The sequence below is a fragment of the Lepus europaeus genome, chromosome 14, assembly GCF_033115175.1.
Source record: "Lepus europaeus isolate LE1 chromosome 14, mLepTim1.pri, whole genome shotgun sequence".
In the NCBI taxonomy this organism is placed as follows: Eukaryota; Metazoa; Chordata; class Mammalia; order Lagomorpha; family Leporidae; genus Lepus; species Lepus europaeus.
Genome location: NC_084840.1, coordinates 66,586,605 through 66,606,769, shown reverse-complemented (window position 1 = coordinate 66,606,769; position 20,165 = coordinate 66,586,605). Strand labels below are relative to the sequence as shown.

The window sequence follows — 20,165 nt, the reverse complement described above, 5'->3', positions numbered from 1 at the left end:
CCCAGGCTATAGCAGAGAGCTGGATTGGAAGAGGTGCAGCCAGGGCTAGAACTGGCACCCATATGGGATGCCGGTGCTTCAGGCCAGGGAATTAACCTGCTGTGCCACAGCACCGCCCCCCTCCCCAGGCATTCTAAAATAAAAAGTAGCTTCTTTATTAACCTAGTAAAATAAATTAGAATTCAAGATTCCTAAAAATGAAAGATATAACCACTCTGGAAGAATATTCTATTTTATAAAGTTGGAAAGATGTGACCCTGGTAAAACATGTACTAGCAGAAAACAAGGTAGAATCCAGATGTTAATGAATTCAAATGTTAAGGAATCCAGATGTTAGGCTAGTCCTTATTCTAAAAAGTTGATTGCTCATCATGACTGTAATCAGCTCTTTCCAAACTACTTGTGGTGTGTGAAGTGTTTAAAATCTTCCCCAAAATTTCAGGACTATTGTGATACACAAAGAATGCCTCTGCTATACAGAATATAAAATCTTCCAATATGGATTATATGTGGATAGAAAAAATACTGTTCAAATATAAAATTGTTAGAAAGAGGGAGAAATATATTAATACATAATACCATTATATAAACATCTTAAAAAATTCATGATGCTTAATTGAACTCTATTAATAATAAGATAATAGCCTGGAATGCTTCATTAAAAATAGTATTTTGGTAAACACAATATTAAAAACACAACTTAAATACACAAGCTCTGTTTAAAGACATAATTAAAGGTTTTTAATTTGATGCCATTTCCCGGCTCCAACCTGGCCCAGTGCCAGCAACTGCAGCCATCCATGGAGTGAATCAGTGGATGGAAGATCTTTGTCTCCCCCTCTCTCTAACTCTCTCAAGTAAGCAAATCTTAAAAAATAAATAAATAAATAGGCCGGCGCCGTGGCTCAACAGGCTAATCCTCCGCCTTGCGGCGCCGGCACACCAGGTTCTAGTCCCGGCTGGGGCGCCGGATTCTATCCTGATTGCCCCTCTTCCAGGCCAGCTCTCTGCTATGGCCCGGGAAGGCAGTGGAGGATGGCCCAAGTGCTTGGGCCCTGCAGCCGCATGGGAGACCAGGAGAAGCACCTGGCTCCTGGCTTCGGATCAGCGCGATGTGCCGGCCGCAGTGGCCATTGGAGGGTGAACCAACGGCAAAAAAGGAAGACCTTTCTCTCTGTCTCTCTCTCTCTCTCTCACTATCCACTCTGCCTGTCAAAATAAATAAATAAATAAATAAGGAAATAAAAACACAATACCTAAGAAAACTACTTCACAAATGGATCATTTATACAACTAATTTCCATATTGTAATGCCAAAATAAAAATTCAGTACAATCTCCTCACAGGAGTCTAAGCTCTTTATGAACTGATATGTCATAAGCTTTAAACAGGTTAAGAGAACACAGAGGAGCAGTTCACAGGCTGAGGGGGTGACAACTCAAGTCAGGTGGCAGGGCCTGAATAGTTGAGCTATCACCTGCTGCTTCCCAGGATACGCAGTAGGAGGAAGATGGCGTCAGGAGCCAGAGCCCAACATCAAACCCAGGCACTCTGACTGGGGACAGGGACATCTTCACTGTCAATTTAACTGCTTGGTTAAACGGCCACCCTGAGCAAGCTTTCATCTCCCGGCTTTGGCTTCCTCATATGTAGAGCACTCATAATGACACCTCCCTCAGAATCACTTGCAAGTTCACAAGACACTGAACATAATCATGACTGACACACAATAATTGCTCAGTAAATGCTAGCTATTATTCTTTTTATTCTCATCATAAAGCACATCTCAGTAGGTCTGTTTTCTCATCAGCACGGAGTACTTTCAGACAAAGGCCAAAAACATTTCTTAAAAGCAGGTGTGTTCTGCAACATCAGCTGCACCTCAGTAACATTATGCTATAAAGGGGCTGGCCTTGTGGCAGAGACAATTAAACTACTGCCCGGGAAGCTGCGTCTCCTATCACAGTGCTAGTTTGAATCCTGGCTGCTCTGCTTCTGAACCAGCTCCCTGTTACTGTATCCTGGAAGGCAGCAGGTGATGGCCCAAGTGCTCGGCCCCCTGCCATCCATGTGAGAGACCCAGGCTGGTTCAGCTCTGGCATTTGGAGCGTAAACCAGTAAATGGAAGATCAGTTTTTTCTTTTTCTCTTTCTCTTACTGCCTCACCCTCAATTTCTCTGCTTTTCAAGTAGAAATAAACAAACACATTTTTAAAAACATACTGAATGAACAAAGATGAACACAGACCAGGTCAGAATGTATATTTTCATGTGTATAAAATTTCTAGAAAAGACTAAACTCTAGAGACAGAAAAAAGATCAGTGGTTGCCTAAGACTGGGAATGAAAATGAAAACTAACTCCAAAATCTAAAACTGGACTAAGTGAAAGCTGCCTGAACTCATAAATTTACTAAAAATTATGGAGCTGTATACTTCTCACAGGCCAACTGTGTGTAAGCTATACCTCAAGAGAGCTATACTAAAAACTACCACAGTGGCTGGCATTGTGGCACTGTGGGTAACGCTGCTGCCTGCGACACCGGTATCCCATACAGGCACCAGTTGGTGTCCTGGTGGCTCTTCTTCCCATCCAGCTCTGCTAATGGCCTGAGAAAAGCAGCAGCTGATGGCCCAAGCTGATGCTCATGTGGGAGACCTAGATGAAGCTCCTGGTTCCTGGATTCAGCCTGGCCAGCACTGGACACTGCAGCTCTCTGGGGAGTGAAACAGCAGATGGGAGATCTCTCTATCTCTGTGTCTCTCCCCCTCTCTCTATAACTCTGACTTTCAAAATCAATCAATCAATCCTTAAAAAGAAAAAAAACCCACTAAGCAGAAACATTTCTAGTGTGTTGGTGCAGGTACCTTCACATCAATCTGGCATTTTGTAAACTTACACATTTAGAGTATAGCAAAGATGGCTGAAAAGGCCTGGACAGATCGGGCTTGGATCCTAAGCCTGTCCCAGCTTCTTGACTCTGGGCAAAATTTGTAATCCCTGGTCTCCACATCTATAAAATGGGAATAAAGGGCCAGTGTTGTAGCTTAGCAGGTAAAGCCGCCATATGCAATGCCAGTATCCCGTATAGACACTGGCTCATACCCAGGCTGCTCCACTTATGATCCAACCCCCTACTAATGTCCTAGAAAAAGCAACGGAAGATAGCCCAAGAACTTGAGCCCCTATCAGCCATGTGGGAGACCTGGAAGAAGCTTCCGGCTCCTGGCTTCGGCACAGCGCAGCCCTGGCCACTGCGGCCATTTGGTGAGCGAATTAACGAATGGTAGATCTCTCTGTCTCTCCCTTTCTCTGTAACTCAGACTTTCAAATAAATGTTAAAATAAATAAGTAAATAAACAGGAATAAACTGCCTAATTTCAGAAGCTGCTGTCAGCATTATACATATCCTCAGCCAGTCTGCTATCAATAAATGGTATCATCTTTCATCCAGTGGCTGAAGCCAATAATCTAAGTGTCACTCAGGATTCCTTTCTGTCTCACATATCACCCCCAATCTGCTAGCAAGTCCTGATGATTCCACTTCCAAAGTAGATGAAGTATCCAACCTCTGATCACCAGCTCTGCCTCAGTCATCAGAATACTCCTGGTGGCTCTGCAGTCTGGCCTGCCCCTCACAGCCAGAAGGATATTTAGAAAACACAAGGCCAATCTCTTCTAGCCCTGCTCAGAGTTTGCCTACAGTTTCCCCATCTGCCATGTCCTAAGCATGCCAGGTGCCCACTGGAACCTCATCTCCTTTTCTGCCCTGCACACCTGGCTCTGTCCACAGGCCTTCTTGCCATTCTTTCAACATCAAGCTCCTGCTGGCCTCTGGGCTTCTGCACATGGATATCAGAGTGGGGCTCACCCCTTTGCTTCATCCAGATCTCAAATGCTCTTCAGAGGCCTCAACCTATTAGAAATACCACCTCTTCTGGCATTACATTCCAGCCCCCTGACCTGACTTGGCTGTTTTTATGGCACTGCTCATGGGAATCACCTTATCTATGTCTTTCTCTACTGTCTGCCTTCCCACCAGCAAATCAACTCCATCCACCACCTTCTCCACAGATCTCCAGAGTCTGGAAGCATACCTGGCATATAACAGCATTCCTTAAATACCTGCAGAATGAACAAATGTCATAAAAACTTAACATAGTGCCTGGCTATACAGGAAGTGCTAAAAAACTGGTAGTCAGCAACAACACTGCTATTGTTAACATGTTTATTATTACTGCATTGCACAGATAGTATGGGAACCCTTATAGGTCATCTGACAAGACCGGTCAAACTCTAAGTCTGAACATCTGTTATTTTGACAGTGTCTCAGCACAGAATAACTGAACAGACCCACCACAGCAGGAGCCTTCAGGACACATTCATGATAATCCTCACCACTCCAGGCCACCTGCACTAGAGGGGTAGTCCACCTGTCATGAGAATTCCAGTGTATTCCCTCAGCAGGCAACTTACACAGGGCGCCTCACCCTGTGTATAAAGCACACAGGCTTTCATCTCGCCCTCAAGACAATCCCACAAGGTGCGTAAGCATAATTAGCTCCATTTTTACAGAGGAGGAAGTTGGAAAACAGAAAACAGTCTGCTGAAAAATCATGTAATAAATCAAGGTGAACCTGAACCTAGGATTCTGAAAACTAAGTCTAGGCCTCTTTCTAACACATTATACTATCTGTGCATCCATTTTAAAAAGAAAGAAAGAAAAATAAGAGACAGCCTCTACCACAGTTTTACTTACTCATATAGATGGATTTGGGGGGGGGGGGGAAGGTTCTAAAAATAAACTTATCCTTTCATTGTATTTTCCATGAACTTTTTGAAGTTTCTTTGTATTTCAAATGACGTCAAGTCAGAAGGGAAAGATCACTATAAAATCTCTCTGTGTATACATATCCATATTGACTTTCTTAACTTCCTGCAGGACACGAGAATCATAATACATCTACACTAGTCATAAACAACTGCAAGATTTTATAAAACAATTGGGTGGTTTTTAAACTCCAATGGCTTCAATGTCTGGATAAAGCACGACTTTTCACATTAGTTTTTATGGAGTACAGTCTACGGCTCCTATGTTAACATCAACACCAAAAAGTTAGAGTCACATTACAATATACACTTTCTTATGATACCTCAGGAAAAATATCAAAACGTGTGTCCAAGAATAGAATGAAATCTGCTATTTCTACTATCAAAATTAGGTTCTCTTTAAAACTCTCCTAAAGGTATGAAGAGACACTGAGAAGCGAGGTAAAGAGAAAGGGACAAAGTCCCCTACCCTCTCCAAGGGTCCATATGTTAGCGTCTTGACATCACTGCCAGCTGTATTACTAAAATTCTGGGTTGAAATGTGAAATGCTACAAAAAAAAATCTATTCAAGTCCTTGGCCCATTTCTTAATGAGGTTATTGGTTATTTTACTATTGATTTATATGAGTTTTTTAAATATTTTGCATATTATCCTTCATCAGATACATGGTTTGCAAATATTTTCTGCCATCCCCTAGGTTGCCTCTTCACTCTGCTGTTTGCTCTATAGAATCATTTTAATTTGATACAATCCCACTTGCTTTTCCTCCCTGTACTTCTGGTGTCATAGCCATGAAACCATGGCTAAGACCAAGGTCATGAAGGTTTTCCTACGTTTTCTAGGAATTTTGGAGAATCAACTTACCTGCCCATTCACAGATGAATGGGTAAAGAAAATGCAGTATATACATACAATGGAATACCATGCAGCCTTAAAAGAAGGAGATTCTACAATATGCAACAGCATGGAAAACTCTGAGGATATTATGCCAAGTAAGCCAATCACAGATGGACAAATACTGTTTGATTCCATGTATATTCCTATGTTGTGTAAATAGTTGAATTTACATACTCAAAAAGTGGAATGGTGGTTGTCAGGACTGCAGTGAGAGTAAAGTGAGGAATTCCTAACCAATGGTCATAAACTTTCAGTCAAGCAAGAAGAGTAAGCTATAGATATCGGCTATAACACTCTGTGCCCATAATCATCAAAATTATTTTGTGAGCTTATAAGTTTTATTCAGAGGGATGATTTCATGTTAAGTGCCCTCACCATAATAAAATTTAACAAAGAAAAATTTTCAAAAGGCTGCAGGCACCTGTAATGCCTCATTGCCATGGTTTGGAAATAGTTTATGTTGTGATTGGAGGCTTATGATACCAGATGGCGGTATCCTAAGATAAGAGATAAGGCCTACAGGGAGATCCTTAGGTCACTGGAGGTGTAAGGTAGCTCAGATGCAATGCTGAGGTCCCTGGGGCAGTTGCTGTAAAATGAGCATGCCTGACACCACACCAGAATTTGCTCCTGTATGTGCGTGGGTCTGCCAGAGGGCCCACGACAGAATTTGGCCCATGCAGATGCCATGCCCTTGAACAGTCAAAACAGTGAGCTAAAGAAACTTCCTTTAAATAAGCAGCCTAGGTTAGATATTTCACTACAGTGATGAAAAGCTGACCATATATCAGGCATCACGAGTTAGGGACTTTATGCCCCCAGATTTTCTCTCACCATGCCAAGTACATCTCAGAAATTGCAATTTAGAGGGCTTACGGGTCTTGGTGGAGGTCACAAAGTTCAGACATGCCTGACTCAAAACTCCAAACCTCTCCCCTACACAACAGTAAGAACTGTGCCTGTTCCACATCCCTACTCCTCTAGCCCAGGGCTGTGCCGAGCAGGGTTGATGCCCCTGCACAACTCAGCTGACAGTGACAACAAAAAGAATAAGAGAAGAGAAATCTGGCTGGCACCATGGCTCACTTGGTTAATCTTCTGTCTACGGTGCTGGCATCCCATGTGGGCGCTGGGTTCTAGTCCTGGTTGCTCCTCTTCCAGTCCAGCACTCTGCTGTGTCCCGGGAGGGCAGTGGAGGATGGCCCAAGTGCTTGGGTCCCTGCACCCGTATGGGAGACCAGGAAGAAACACCTGACTCCTGGCTTTGGATTGGTGCAGCGCCATCCGTAGCGGCCATTTGGGGAGTGAACCAACGGAAGGAAGATCTTTCTTTCTGTCTCTCTCTCTCACTGTCTATAACTCTACCTGTCAAGTAAATAAAATAAATACATAAATAAAGAGAAGAGAAATCCTCCAATCCATGTGCTGACAAGCACCATGAAGTGGACAGCAGGTCTAGAACTTGCATTTTTTTGCTACCTATATTTTTAGAGGAAAGTTAACATGGGATTTTTGGTGGAAAACAGAGATGAAAAATAAGTATATTTTTGTGCAAAAATTTTGAAATCTGTAAATACTAGGGTATCTCAAAAAGGTTTGTAGAAAATACATGTGACAAAAAAAATCTATGCATGATTATGTATGAATTTTGAAAATTTCTGTTCCAAAGTAACTTTCAATTCCATTTTCATGTGAACTTGTTGATGTATACTGATACTTAAGCCCAAAGGCTGGCCAGGCTCAGCAGAACCCAATAAAGACTTCCAAGTCTCATGACGGCTCCGTAGTTACTCACCAACAGGGGCAGAAACAGTGCCACTGAGCAGCTATAGAGTCCTCTGCCACACCAGGAGACTCAACTTTTTTTCCTTCCTCTTTTTTTTTCTTTGTAACTTATTTGAAAGAGAGAGAAAGAGAGAGCACGAGCTCCCATCTGCTGGTTCACTCCTCAAATGCCCACAAATAGTAGGACTTGGCTGAGCCAAAGCCAGGAGCCAGGATGCGAGCATCCACGAAGCCAAGTGCCTGCGCAGGCCCCAGCTCCTGTTGTCTAATGCAGTCCACTAGCTACTCCACCTGGACTGACATCCCTGCAGAACTGCTTTACTGCAGAGTCTGCCTTGTGTGAGAGCAACATCCCTTCCTGTTTTCTCTCCTACAGTTCACCTGAGTTAGAAAAACCTTCAACAAGTCTCCCTACGCTCCCCTACGAATCCTCATCCCTTCATCTGCCACAGAACCTCTGGAGGGCACAGGGCAGAAGGCTGCCTCTGGCATAACACTGTCCTCACTCCTGGGAATCCAGGCTGGCTCGGGACACGTGACCCCTCCATAATGGGGTGACTGGCCTTGAGGTTTACCTTCAACATTAGAACGTGTTCTAACTCCTTAACCAAGATCTAGACAAAACCAAAGTTCGTGTAATCTGTTCACCCAAGCCACTAGTGGTATGTTCCCAACTAATCAGCTTTCCTTTACCACCATGCTTCGGCTCCACCTCACCACTCAGAAACTCAACGACGCACGCTTGGCTGTGATTTACATCACTCTACAGTACCTTATTCATGAACTACTCTACATTCCCTTCACAGCTCTGGATGTAACTGCAAGTTTACGCTTTCCGTGAGCTTTTGTACAATTCTTCCTATAGTGTACTCACCTGCCCTGTCACAGGACAGAGAACCCACAGTCTTGTAAACGGCAGTGCCTGGCATCCAAGAGGCAGTGTCTGCTCAGTGAAGAGGGGACGAAGAGGCCCGTTGCCCCATCAGCCTCCGACACGGCCCCTTTTCAATTTACCTTGACTAAATGGCAACCTAAATCAGTCTGCCAAACAACTGGATTTCTTCCAGATAGGATAGGGTGCTGGAATCGACAGCGTGAAATGGGCAAAAGCATCAACTCCTTTCCAGCTAAGTATCCAGGGTGAGGAAAAGTTCACATGACTAAGGCCTAGTACTTGTTCCACTAGATAGGATCAGGAGAGAAAACATGTTTGTTTCAAGAAGGAAAAGCAAAATGAGGCCAAGACTAGACAAGGGCACTACACAAGGAAATGCAGTGAGGCCTGGTGGGGTCAGCCCAGTAAGCACCCAGAGGACACCAGGAACAGCCATTCTCCAGACTGAAAGGAGGGTGAAGACTCCCCACATCTCCTGGGACCAACACCCAAAATCAAAACTTCACTTAGCCAAATTCCCGACCCACTCTGCCCACATTGGCCCACTGTCTCAAAGGAGGAAGCAGATGCAATATTAAAAATAACATGAGAATGGGGCCAGCACTATGGCGTAGTAGGTAAAACCTCTACCTTCAGTTCCGGCATCCCATATGGGCGCCGGTTCTAGTCCTGGCTGTTCCACTTCCAATCCAGCTCTCTGCTATGGCCTAGGAAAGCAGTAGAAGAAGGCCCAAGTCTTGGGCCCCTGCACCTGCATGGGAGACCTGGAGGAAGCTCCTGGCTCCTGGCTTCGTATCAGTGCTGGTCCGGCTGTTGTGGCCAACTGGGGAGTGAACCATCGGATGGAAGACCTCTCTCTCTCTTTCTGCCCCTCCTTCTCTCTGTGTGTAACCCTTTCAAATAAATAAAATAAATCTTTAAAAAAAATAACATGGGGATGTACTACAAATTTTGTTTCCCTCTTTCAGTCAGAAGAAAGTCTTCGAATCTTCAACCATTCCCAGAGAAAATCTGTAAAAACTGTTTTCACCTTTAGTGTGATATCCTGAACAATTAAAACTAAAGGAATGAACAAATGGATGAACAATTAACATCACGCATCCTCCTACAGTTCAGGAACAAGACTTCTCACATACTTCCCTTAAGCACAAACCACTGTCTACTTTTAACCATCCAAAAACAGGATCTTCAGTCCCTGGGGCAGGAGGCTGCCCACCACAAGCAGCACAGCAAGTCCACCATGCTGGACCACTCCTACAGTTTTCTTCTCTGCCTCCTTTCAAGTAAGACTGACCAAGAGCAAAGCTCCTCACCTCTGACCTCAGGTCCAGCATGACTGTGCCCTTTACATCCTCCAAGGCAGCACGGAAGGGCTGAAAATTAAGATCTGGAGATTCTGGTATTTTCCACTGGAGTTTCTTTTGATTTTAATACATAGAATGGCATCAAGATTCCTGAAGGGATACTGATCATTGCAGCATGCTCCCTCTTTCAGTCATTCACTGGCAGGTCACTACCCTGAAACCCCACCCTAGGCATGCATGAAGATCAAGGAACCCCAAACTGCAGATTAAGAGCCCCAAACATGCACCTGATGGTACAAAACCACAACTTCCTTCTTGCAAGTTTTTCTAACTTCAGAAAGTATTGCATCATCCCAATGAATAAACTACTTCTAAATGACTGTCTCAAAAGATCTCTTTATACTTTACATATCAGAGAATTAAAATATCTAAAAACCAAAATATCTAATGACAAAAGCATCCAGTGGCCAGATATATGGCTAAATAATGATTTTCCCCCTAGAACAAAGGCACTCAAATTCATCATCACTCAAAAGGAAATCCTTATTTTACTTTCTCAATGCAAAGTCTTTCAGAAGAAAGCATGTATCCAGCTGTAAAATCAATGTTATTTTTGGCTCTACCAAAAAAATAAATAAATAAATAAATAAATAAATAAATAAAAGAGTTGCTCTCCACTGGATATTTCTCATGAATCTCAGAACACAATTTTACTTTTTATATATTTTAATAGCTGAAAGACTTTTAGTAAAAAATAAAATCAATCCCAAGCTATTCCTGAAATTCAAAAAAGTTTGTAAAACTTTTTTTGTCAATTCATTCTTTCAAAAAAATGGAAATTACATTGTTCTCCTACCTTCCCTCTTCCTTCTGTACAGGGTGTGATTTGCAAGGCTTTAGGAAAATATAGTCCAAAACAACCTTTCAGTCTCATCACATGTTAAAGCAGCAAAACATGATAACAGGTCTTCAAAATGTTTGTGCATATTACAAAACAAGTAATTCAAGGATCTCAAAGTGCTTTATACCAAAAATAGATTTTATCTTTCAATGCCATTTACCAAGAACTTTTTGAAGTATCCTCATATTGCATAACTACCACTGTTATATACCATATTTTAGACTGCTGTAACTGGTAAAGGCTAAGAATCAGTTACGTCCTTACTTTATTCAGTAATGTCTTTTAGTTTCTCTCTGTGACACACATACAACAATCACACACACATACTATGACTGCCAACCATAAACCAAGCAAAGATGCCTTCATCCTCAGGGTGTCTGGAGACACGGGAGTGACTGCTTTCCTATATATTTTTATAAAATTTTAATAAGTACATACAATTTTATAATTAAAATTTTTAAAACTTAACTACTAGCACTCAGAAATCTGCAGATGGATAAAGTTAGGCACTATTTTAACTCAAGGCCACTTGGACAGCTAAAATTTCCTAAGCGATGGAGGGGAAAGATGGCCAGAGGAGAGAAGCGAGGTACCTGTTGCAAATCTCCAGTAGAAAAAGGTCAAGGCTAGTAGGCCTCATCCCATCTTTTCTATATGTTCCTCCAATCTCACACCATTCTGATCAGGTAATTTTGTTCTCCTTCCACCCATGAAATTCCTTCCTTGGAGGGAAACGCATGGTTGGTACCTTGCCCTTTTAGAAACTAAGATCTACAATTTAGCGTCTCAACAAGTTTCCTCTTCCAATCTCACAGGGACTGATCCCCATTCCCCAGACAACATGTTAAAACTTGGCCATACCCGTCAGCGCCTTTACTAGGGACCTCAACATGCTGGGGGTGGGGATTTTCGGACTTACATTTTAGGACTTCTTGGGTGTAGCCTTCACCCCATGCATTGGGTTCACTGGAGTAGAAAGGAAGAGAGGGGAGTCCAAAATGGGAAAGTTACTTACATACCGGAAAGATGTCGCGGTCGCCTTCTCCAGCGGGGCCAAACCCCCCGGGGGCCTCGCCTTTGTCTGACGGGCAGGGACTGGCGTCGCGCCCTGACCCGTGGGACCCGCGGACAGCGAGGGGCGAGCGGGCGCCGAGGACCCGGCATCTGGCCCCGCGCGAGGAACCTGGCTGGGCACCGCAGGCCGCTCCCGGTAGCGTCTCTCGGCTTGCAGGGCCGAGGAGGCAACAATAAGCACAGCGGCCGCCCGGGCTGCGTTCCCTCGCCAGCTCCCCGCGGCCCCTCGGCCGGGGACCCCGCCCGGGCCCCGCCATGCGTCGGTCCTGCGCCCCTGGACCTCCCGGGACGCGGCGCGGGCTGACCCGAATTCCCGCCCGCCCCTGGCCGGCCGCCTTGGCGCACCGCGGACCCCCGCCCCCCGGCCGCGCGCGGATCCGCCAGCCGCCGGCCGGGAGCGTCCCTCGGGCCGGGGGTTCGGCCAGGCCGCCTTCCGCGCCCCTCGTCTTTGTGTGCAAAGTAAGTGCCGGGGGCGAACCTACCTCGGTGCGCACAAAGGCGCGTGGCTCCCTTCCCCGCTCGCTCCGGGAGCCCGTGGCGGCGCCCAGCGGCCCGACTGCGCGGCAGCGGCGGCCCGGGACGGCTCCGACAGCGGCTCTCTGGGCCGGGACAGCGAGCCGGTCTGGCTCAGGACGCCTCTCACACCCCGCGGCCCCGCGCCTCCGAATTAAGCGGCGAGGCGTTCCGGGGGCGGGGCGCTGCCGCTGAGTCACCGCCCGGCCCCGCCCCCGCCTTCCTTCCGCCCCGCCCCGCCCCGGCCGCTCCCGCGCTCCAAGGGTCCGCACTAACTGCGCGCGACCCGGGGAGCACCGTCTTGGGGCACCGGAGTGGCTTGCCGCCGCTTGGAAAGAGAAAAGGGAATGTTTGAGGGAAAAAGACTAAATGATTCTCACTTGGCTAATCCTCCGCCTGCGGCGCCAGCATCCTATATGGGCGCCGGATTCTGTCCCGGTTGCCCTTCTTCCAGGCCAGCTCTCTGCTGTGGCCAGGGAGTGCAGTGGAGGATGGCCCAAGTGCTTGGGCCCTGCACCCGCATGGGAGATCAGGAGAAGCACCTGGCTCCTGGCTCCGGATCCACGCAGCTCTGGCCGTTGAGGCCATTTGGGGGGTGAACCAACGGAAGGAAGACCTTTCTCTCTGTTTCTCTCTCTCTCACTAACTCTGCCTGTCAATAAATAATTTAAAAAAATTTTAAAAAAGACTAAATGATTTCAGATAAGAGAGAAAAATGGGGCCGGCGCCGGGGCTCAATAGGCTAATCCTCCGCCTGCAGCGCCCACACATCGGGTTCTAGTCCCGGTTGGGGCACGGGATTCTGTCCCGGTTGCCCCTCTTCCAGGCCAGCTCTCTGCTGTGGCCAGGGAGTGCAGTGGAGGATGGCCCAAGTCCATGGGCCCTGCACCCCATGGGAGACCAGGAGAAGCACATGGCTCCTGGCTTTGGATCAGTGTGGTGCAGCGGCCATTGGAGGGGTGAACCAACGGAAAAGGAAGACCTTTCTCTCTGTCTCTCTCACTGTCCACTCTGTCAAAAAAATAAATAAATAAAAATTTTAAAAAGAGAGAAATGGGCCTAGGATGAAAGAGATTTTCTGACTCTGCCTCCCTTTCTGCATCTGGTCTCTCTTCCTTGGTGTCTTGCCTCCATGGCCACTCCACACGTGTGATGCTCAGAGAAGACTGTCCCCATTGAAATCCTGCCAGTACTTCAAGCAAGAAAACCCAAAAAGGCAAAATGAAACACACTTATGGTAACTGTGCAAGTTTGCCGTCAGGCAAGGCCTTGAAACCCACTGTGCTCACAAAAATCAGAAATCAGAAAATCAGACCTGGGGATTTGTTTTCCTCGCCAAAAGGTAGTTGGAGATTTGAGGAAGAAAGAGTTTCCTTTACCTGTTTTTTCTCTCTGATTTTCATTTTCTTCCGGTCTCTCACAGCAAGTTGCTTCTCTGGCCAACTCTGTGGCTCTGAGATTAACCCCTGAGTCATAAGCAGGTACAAAAACAGGATTTGTTTCAGAGTAACCATAAGGATAGCAGGTTGATAGATTTGAGATGACACGCTTTTCAGTGCTCGTGGAAATGGATGACTAAGGGTTTGTTTATCGGGGAAGTTTTTCTGACTAAAACACCTTGAGTCATGACCATGCAGACAAGTTGTGTACCTGTTCTAGATTTTGGTGAACAAATCACTCACACCACCTAAGGACCCGGCAGAAACCTGCCACAGAATGTAGGGAGAGAGTCCTTTCCCTGGCTCCTGGAGCTGACTGCACCACCTTTGTCCTCTAGTTCTTCCTTCACATGGTTCCTTGCATTGTGTGTCTGTTCTTGATAATGGTGGCTGTGCTCACAAAAATCAGAATCTGGGATCCAGCTTAGATTTCTCTGCTCCCCACATCAGCACCAACTCCTAAGTCCTGTGCTTTTGTTCAGGGTGCTGGGCTGTGCCCTTCCCCCACTGGCACTGCCACACTGGCTCTTGGCTTCCTTTGCTACACTGTGGCAAGTGTCTCCTAGCTGGCCCCTAGCCTCCAATCTCACACATTCTGCTACTCTCAATTTAAAACATGTGGATTACTCTGCCTGCTCTGCCTCCAACCCTTTCATGGGTACCCAGTTCCTGCCACATGAGCAAGCCCAAAGTCCTTGCTGAGTGCCCTGTATGCAGCCCACTTCTCTGACACCACCCTGCCAAGTTCTGTGCGCCCTTCCTACATCCCCCAACACCCAGGGCTCTGTTCAGAGGGCTGGACTTGCTAAATGGCCCTGCTCTGTGACTATGGGGCCTGGGAGGAACAATGGGAATGCCTCTGAGTTATGCTTTTCTACAGGTTCCCACTTCTGTCTGGCAAGACTTCTCTCCCGGCCCCCAGCAGCTCCCCGCTCCTCCGAGACCCGGACTACTCTGAAAAGCCCTCTCCAACCTGCTTAAAATGAGTGCAACTTTTCTGTCCTTCCTGTACCCAGCACAGCATTGTAATTATTGCTCTGTATTGTAAATATGTGCCTCCTTGAGCACAGAATTTGTGCTGAATATATGCGCATATCTCCGACATATTCATGCAAAACAGAGGCTCTGGCATATAAGAAATGTTACGGACTGAATTATGTACCTCCTAGAAATGCTTATGTTGAGTCCCTGACCTCCAACGTGAAGATGTAGCATGTAGAGAAGGAATCCGGGTTACAAAGACCGTAAGGATGGGGCCCTAACACCGTAGGTCATGTGACCTTATCAGAAGAGGAAGAGATACCAGTGCTCCCCCACCTCTCTGCATACATGTGAGGACACAGTGGGAAGGTAGTCATCTACAAGCCAGAGCAGAGGCCTCACCAGAAACCAACCCTACCAACACCTTGATTTTGGATTCCAGCCTTCACTACTATGAGAGAATAAAATGCCCAGTCTATAATATTCCTTTAGAGCAGCCTCGTCAGAGTAATATAAGAAACATGCATTAGAATTCAGATTCCAACCTCAGTAAGGCAGTAACCCACCACTGAGGCTGATTTGTCTCCCCAAAGCAATCTGCACAAACTTTTATGATAACAAGCCATTCGGCAGAGGGTCTGGATGTGATAAAGAACCATTCAGTCTTTTCCCTGCCCTCAGAAAAAAATAGAAAAATAAGGCTTGTCCCGTAGTCTGAAGTCTAAATGCCCACAGTCTTCAAGCCATGATCTACCCCCATTTCTACCAAGGACCAGAATTTCTTTTAAACCAAAAACAAATAAATGGAGAGCAAATATTTTACTCTCCCCCACCCCAATTCAAATGTTTATTAAAATACAGCAGACCAATGGCAATTTATTAAACACTGTGTTTGGGACTGAATATTTCAAATCGCTAGGAAATCTTAAGAGAGATTTTGATCCAGGTAAAATCAAGTGTCCAATTTGATTTGAGACTCCTGGAGCCACTGTGAGCAAAGTCTGAAAAGAAAAACTTTAAGGGCCCGTGCACCTACGAGACCCGGAAGAAGCTCCTGGCTTCAGATGGGCACAGCTCTGGCTGTTGCGGCCATCTGGGGAGTGAACCAGCAGATGGAAGACCTCTCTCTCTCTCTCTCTCTCTCTCTCTCTCTCTCTACCTCTCTCTGTAACTCTGCCTTTCAAATAAATAAAATAAATCTTAAGAAAGAAGAAGAACTTCAAGGCTTTACTAAGGTGATGTTTCTATTTGTACCCATACACCTCTTTGCCTGGAACCTGGGTGCATGATACATGTTTCTTCAAAGAATGAACCTGACATATCAAGGCACAGCTGGACTTCCAGGGTGACACCAGGGGCCATCAGACTCTCAGGTCCGATTCTTATAGACTCCACCTTCTGAATGTGGACAGGACTCTGGGAAAAGTCATGTGGACCAGTGAGCCAGGAACCTGTCATGCTGTGCTTTTTTTTTTACTCCTGAGTGGATGTGGTGTGTCAGGAGGTGTGGAGGGCTTTTACTGACCCCAAATAAAGCTACAGAGAAAACACTCTTCCAAATAATTTCCTATTCACTTAACCCATGACTGGTGATGGATTCTTTAATCTCACATTTCTGGAAAACACATGTGATAACTTTCCATTTTAGAACACTCAGCCACGAAGTTAGCCACAGACTCGGGTTTAACCTCACTCTTTCACTTTGACACCTGGGCACTTTTTAAATTCATTCTTCAGGAAAATTGAAGGAAGCAGAAATGAACATTTGTGGAAATAAAGTGGAGCAAAGCAACTTGGAATAAGATATGTTTTGCAAACTCTTCTACTTTGGTCATATTCCCTGTGCATGACCTTGAATTGTTGTGTTATGCCCTAACCGTTATCCTGAGGGGCTCTAAGGAGAGGAGACAAGGTTCCCAATGCCCTAGAGGAGGGAAATTCATTTTCATGTGTTTGGCATATTAAATTTTGTTCTTTGTAAATGGACATTCTATTAATCTACTGAAGAGGAAATAAAGTTTCTACAACCATATTTTTAAAACCATGTTATTTGTATCTATATCAGTTGTCTATTAACTAACAAATCACCCCAAAAAGTAGTGGCTTAAAACAAGAATGAGTGAACTACTCAAAATACTGTGGATTGATAATCTGGAAAAGGCTCAGCGTTAGCTCTGATCTGTCATGTGCCTCCGTCCATTGCAAGGTCAGCCAGGGCCTGGTTTGTCCTGGCTGTTCTCAAAGTCCAGAATGTGAGGAAATCTGTGAACTTGTGCTCCTCAGATCCCCTTCGCCAAGGGCTTGTGATAGGTTTGCTGGGACTTCCTTAGTCTAAAGCTGAGTGCAGGATGATGAAAATGGATGCAGTAAGGCCTCTTGTGGTCTACACTCAAGGTTATTTCCCAAGAGGTCATCAAAAATTCATGGAGAACACATATTATGGAGAAACTATGCACAGATTTCAAAAGCTTTTACACCAAAGTAAATTTATCTTCTAATTCCAATTTTCACAAACTTCTAAAAATACCCCTTTATTGTTCCCGAACGTTACAAAGCCAGTCCAAATCCAAGGTTTGGGGAAACTAGACTCCACTGCTCAAAGGTAGATAATACAGTCACATTACAATGGGGCGTGAGTACTAGGATAGGAAGAATTGTGTGGCTATCTTTGCAAAAAGCCTTACCATAGCCAGACTGAACTACATAGTGGAGACTAACAGGGACAGGTGCTAACAAGAGCCCTAATGGAAATCTTTCTTTGCCATTAAACGTTACACAAACAAGAACAAATTGAATAAATGGGCATTGGCCTCATGGCCTAAATAGTAATGTCAAAGTAAACACTTCAGGAGCTATGGTTGATTAGGTTCTAAGTGCATTAGGTATCTTTTGTTGCACAACAACTGACTGTGGACTGGGCAGCTTTAGACAATACCTATATATATATATGTGTATATATATATATATATATATAAAATTTTTATTTGACAGAGTTAGACAGTGAGAGAGAGACAGAGAGAAATGTCTTCCTTCCGTTGGTTCACTGCCCAAATGGCCGCAACGGCTGGCACTGCGCCGATCCGAAGCCAGGAGCCAGGTGCTTTTCCTGGTCTCCCACGTGGGTGCAGGTGCCCAAGAACTTGGGTCATCCTCCACTGGATGACCCCCTCCCGGGCCACAGCAGGGAGCTGGACTGGAAGAGGAGCAACCGGGACTAGAACCCGGTGCCCATACGAGATGCCAGTGCCGCAGGCGGAGGATTAACCAAGTGAGCCACGGCACCGGCCCCAACAATACCCATATATTAACTCATCATCTTTTCAGTCCATCATGGCATGACTGGGTTCTCTGCTCAGTGCTTCTCAAAGCAAAAATCAAGATATTGGTGGTGTTCATCTCACCGAGAGCTCGAGGTCCTCTTCCAAGTTCATTTAGATTGTTGGCAGGATTCAATTCCTTGTGGCTGTGAGACTGAGGTCTCAGTTTCCTTGCTGTCAACTAGGAGCCACCCTTAATCATAAGGGCTGCCCATGTGCCTCATCAAATGGTCTTCTTCATCTTCGGGTCAGTGATGGCTCACCAAGTCCTCCTGTGCTTTATTTTTGATGTCCCCACATCTGCTTCACGTTTAAAATTCTCATATGATTAGGTCAGACCCACCCAGAACTCCTCCCTATCTTAAGGACAACTGATTTAAGAGCCTCGTTAGACCTGCAAGATCCCCTCATGGGAGTACCTGGATTAGTATACAATTGAAAAACTGGGACAAGAGGTGTGTGCACCTTCAAGCAAATCTTAGAAGCTTTCTTAGAATTCTGCTCACACAGGCAGGAATGTAGATAGAAGGATGGTTAAGTAGACAAATACTGTTACCATAAAACTTGAAGAATGTGAAGAAAGCAGGTGAGAATTTTGGGCAATATCACATACGGAGCTCAAGAGTTACTTAAGTAAACCAGAAAAAGCCAGGCCTGAGAACAAATTCTTATGAGATAAAAAAAACAAAAAACAAAAAACAAACAAAAAAACCTGGCTTCTATACAATTCAACAGGTAGTAAGTCTTCATTGAACCCTGATGACCTGAACACTGAGAAAATAAGGAAAGAGAAAAAAGAATACAGAATCCTAATTTTTTTTTATGTAAACCATTTACTAAAAAGCAAAGACTTATACATTCCCAGAAACTTACTTATCTTTATCAAACTATGAAGGACCTGAAATTCTTTGAACATTGTAAGATTCAGTTTATAATCACACCAATTTTGAATTAAGAAATTATTCAAGTAGCTTTCAAACAAAGACAGTAGAAATTTTCAGTTTGAACATATGTACACTTCCTCACTTATTCAAGGAACCTCCCAATTAATATATTCAGATCTTAACATTATATTTGTATTATTCTAAAATAATACACCAAATAAAGATCTTTAAAGTACTGCATACTGTTTCAGTAAGAGGCACACAGCTAATTAGATGAATATATTAGCATTATCCTTCAGTCATAAAAGTAAAACTCCTGGTAAGGATTTACTGGTATTATAGCAAGGAAAAATACAATTAACCAGTGTTGAAAAATAAATGAAAACTTACTTTTTTTTTTTACTGAGTCTTTACTGTATTTTACATAAAAAGCATATTAAAAGTGAATCTATGTTGACTTTTCCACAACGAACACCCATGTAGTGGGAAGGAGTAAAGCTGTCTAAACAATACTAACATGTTCACTAAATTATCCAGGTGTTTTCCTACAAATACTTGGATTACCTGAATTAGCTGAAGAATCCTAATTTTATCATTGAAATGGCTTCAGAACATGAATATAATAGTGTTTCCCTTTCTGCTTAAGTAGTTGGCACAGTTGTTGGGTAACATTAATATAATGTTCTATAACCCATAAAGATAATGCTTTTAATTTGTGGAAAATTTTTGTGAAAAAATGTATTATTTGTCAAGCAAATATAGCGTATATATGTACCTTTTAACATCAATGATATTTAGACTAAAATAGTATACTCACGTGATGGATATCAGATGATAAGTTGTTACATTAAAATAGCCTCTTGACAAGAGTAATTGTGAGCAAAGAAATGGAATGACTTCATTAAATATGTTAGCAGCCCCAATAACAAAAATCAATGCTCTTCTCTATAGTTTCAAGCTATAGAGTTTTTCCAGCTCCACAAGAATTATGTTTCATTACATACTAAACACTTTGCCACTTCTAGATAATTGAAGAATTCACTTCAAGACATTAATATAAATGTACATGTTGCCAAAAATGCTTAACTTACTTTTTACAAAACATTGGTCCTTTATTGGTTTAAAATTTTAAAATCAAAGGAACACTGTAAAATGCCGGTTCTAGTACTTAAATATCACCAACACACAAGTAAAGCAGCTGTTAATCACAGAAACAACTACTGAATGATGCAGATTCTGAATTCTGCATTTTACATCTTCTTTCTTCACATGAATTCAAAACAAGAATAAAAGGATTTCCTGAAAGTCTTCCTGTGTATTGAAACTGAAATCTCTATAAAGCAAAG

The 20,165-nt window shown here is 44.2% G+C and overlaps 1 protein-coding gene across 3 annotated transcripts in view; it reads right to left on the bottom strand.

The window, feature by feature from the left end:
• Positions 1–20,165, bottom strand: part of FAM107B (family with sequence similarity 107 member B) — a 241,185-nt gene that overhangs the window by 72,243 nt on the left and 148,777 nt on the right. Inside the window, exons 1-2 of one of the 3 annotated variants that reach the window (XM_062210859.1) lie at positions 12,168–12,271; positions 11,531–11,577 (exon numbers count right to left, since the gene is read on the bottom strand). The exons of 1 other annotated variant lie outside the window; for it this stretch is intronic. The gene's annotated coding sequence lies outside the window, so the exon portion shown is untranslated. Of the gene's footprint in view, positions 1–11,530; positions 11,578–12,167; positions 12,272–20,165 lie in introns of those variants that run through there. One more of the 3 variants, XM_062210855.1, reaches the window with a different exon arrangement.